Below are 2,955 nucleotides of genomic sequence, written 5' to 3'. Positions count from 1 at the left end.
TAGTAAACTTCATCAGGGCACGGGCATTGAATCACAGACAGTTTGTCGCACTTTTGGAGGACCATGAGTCTGAGCATAGTGACATGGGCTACCACACACCTGTCAGATGGCTCAGCCTGGGCAAAGTGCTAAAAAGAGTTTGGGACCTGAAAACAGAGATTCGAGAGTTTTGTGAGATGAAAGGCAAAGACATCCCAGAGCTCTCAGATGAGGACTGGATGGCAGATTTTGCATTTGCTATTGATGTGACCGCACTGATGAATGACCTGAATACCAAACTGCAAGGCAGGGGCCTTTTTGTTCATGAAATGCACGCCCTGGTGAAGGCTTTCACTTCACTTCCGGCGAGCTGATGGACAACAGCTCCCTCCGGCTTCTCTGCAGTCTTTTATCATCAAACTGACCCGTTTTTCGAACCGGACTAAAGCTGGTCCTCCTTCCAACCGAATTCGGTGTTCAGTGACTCAGAGAGCCGGACGGGACCGTCCAAAAAAAAATTTTGGCCCAGGACCGATCGGCCGCTCCCCCCCATCGGTCACTCTGAGCGCACCCTGCCGGCCAGGTGACCCCTCGAGCTGGGGAGTCGACGCACGAAGGTCCGGTGTTTTATTTTCTCTCGCTCTCTGGACCTCAACAAACTCTTATCTGGTCCTTTGTGGTTCTACCTGGTTCCGACAAATATCGCCGGGTGGTATTTCGCTCGTTTTCTGCTGGACTGGCCCTCGTGGTGTCTCCATAGGTGTGGGGGAAGTGTACCTGTGTCCCTCGAATTGGACCAAAACCGAACCGAGGTGGCTGTGGGGAATTCGTCTTCAACAGAGCCAGTCTCAGCTTCAGTGAGCAGCCCGTTACTTTTACCGAAGGACGATCCACCTCCGTGGAGTCGTTGTGTTCACCTGGAGGAGACGCTCCGGTGCTTTGAAGCGCCGCCGGACCGGAGCAGAACCGCACCGCCGGACTGGGCCGCCGGACCGGAGCAGAACCGCACTGCCGGACTGGGCCGCCGGACCGGAGCAGAACTGGGCCAGGGATATCTTCAGCCTCTTTGTCTCTTGTGCTTGGAGCACCGGAGCCGAACTGGAGCAGAACCGGACCAGTTGCCGACTTCAGCCTCAGCCTCTCCAGTCAGTCTCGCTTTTCACCGGGGGTGTCCCGTGCTGTCGGGTGCTGAGAAGTGGAGGAGCAGCGTGGAGGAGCAGGGCTGCGTGGTGCTCGAGAGAAGTTCGGAGCTTGTATCGGAGCTGCTGCAGGCCTCCATCCAAACTCACCTGGATAATAATTAATTTTATTCCGGATCACGCTGTTAGCCCCTGCTGACCTGAAACGAGCTTGGATCATGCCTTTCACTTCAGGAAGATTTTCTGGCAGCTCGTTTTGCTATTTGCTGCGAATTATCTGTTTCTGTTTCGGTCTGTTGATTCTGGACCCAGCTTCTGTTTCCCATGGGAGCATCCATCCTTCCATCCATCCATCCATCTTCACTGGGGGGCCGGAGCCCCCCTCAGCCCAACTCAAACTGTAGTTGGGCCAACTCGTCGGGTTTGTTTGCCCATTTGAACTGTGACGTTTTATGGTCTGAAACTTTTCTGTATCATTCATATTACTGTCACTATTTTCAGTTCTCAGATTATCTGGAGTCACCGAATCTTGTTAATACACCTGAATCTGTCCATCACTGCAACTTTCACTGTTTTTGGGTTCTGAATGATCACGTCTTCATTAATGTTTCTCATGGTTCGATTATGGGGGCTAATTGTCACACTGTTAACTCCTATAATTACACATCAGTCATAAAAAACTCAAGAAAATGTCTGATAATAATGTTGTTACTGCTCTCAGGGATTCAGCCCAACCCTGGAGCCCCCACTAATTACAGCACACCAAATGACTTTAAAAACGTCTCTGGGCTTCATTTTCTGCATGTAAACGCTCGTAGCCTTCTGAAAAAACTGGATGCTTTGAAAATCCTGGTCAGTTCTTCTGGGGCAGATGTTATCTTTATTTCTGAATCCTGGCTGAACAAATCTGTAATGAATAATGACGTGGCAATCAATGGATTTAACATCTACCGCTGTGATCGTCAAAAAAGAGGGGGTGGAGTCATTATTTACATTAGAGATTCTCTGGTTTCTAGTCTTGTGTCTTCCAAAACAATTCCAAACCAGTTTGAAGCCTTATCTGTAAATATCACCTTGAATGGAGGCCAGATTTTAACTGTAGTCTGCTGCTATTCCCCCCCCCCCCCCCCAGCATCACCTGAGGCATTAACTGCCATGATGGAATTTCTTGGTAATTTAAAATTCAAAGAGGTCTTTTTGGCTGGAGATCTCAACATTGATTGGTGTAAGTCGACCCCCCTCTGTGACAAATTCAAGGAATGTTGCTTGTCTCTTAATTTAACCCAACTGATCAATTCTCCCACTAGATTAAATAAAAACCATCCTGAAAATTCCTCCATCTTAGACCTATTTCTAAGTAATATGCCTCACAAATTCCCTGGTACAGGTGTATTCGCCGATCTTTTGAGTGATCATTGTGTGACAGCTGCTTTGAGAGATATTAAACTTCCACCTTCTAAGCCCAGATTAATTCAAAAAAGGGATTTGAAACGTTTTTGTGAACAGTCATTCCTCTGGGATCTGTCTCACTTTGACAGGCATCGTATTCTTTTAACTGATGACGTGAACTCTGCTTGGAACTATTTCCATAATAATTTCATTTATTTCCTGAACATACATGCTCCTTTTCATCAGTTCAGAATAAAGGGACGAGACAGCCCCTGGTTTACTCCAGAGCTAGCTGACCTCCTGCACAGGAGAGATCATCTTTGGGCTGCAGCGAGAAAATCTGACTCAGACACTGATTGGTTGAGTTTTCGACAGATGAGGAATAAATGCACAACTGCTGTCAAAGCAGCAAAACGCAACTATTTCTTATCTCAGACCTCCAAAAATC

General features: G+C 47.8%; 1 protein-coding gene across 1 annotated transcript in view; it reads right to left on the bottom strand.

The window, feature by feature from the left end:
• Nucleotides 1-2,955, bottom strand: part of dqx1 (DEAQ box RNA-dependent ATPase 1) — a 45,003-nt gene that overhangs the window by 30,710 nt on the left and 11,338 nt on the right. The window lies entirely within an intron of this gene.

This window comes from Nematolebias whitei, chromosome 18 (assembly GCF_014905685.2).
Source record: "Nematolebias whitei isolate Nwh7 chromosome 18, NemWhi1, whole genome shotgun sequence".
NCBI lineage: Eukaryota > Metazoa > Chordata > Actinopteri > Cyprinodontiformes > Rivulidae > Nematolebias > Nematolebias whitei.
Note: the sequence above shows the minus strand (reverse complement) of the source record. Positions and strands in the feature narration are given on the sequence as shown.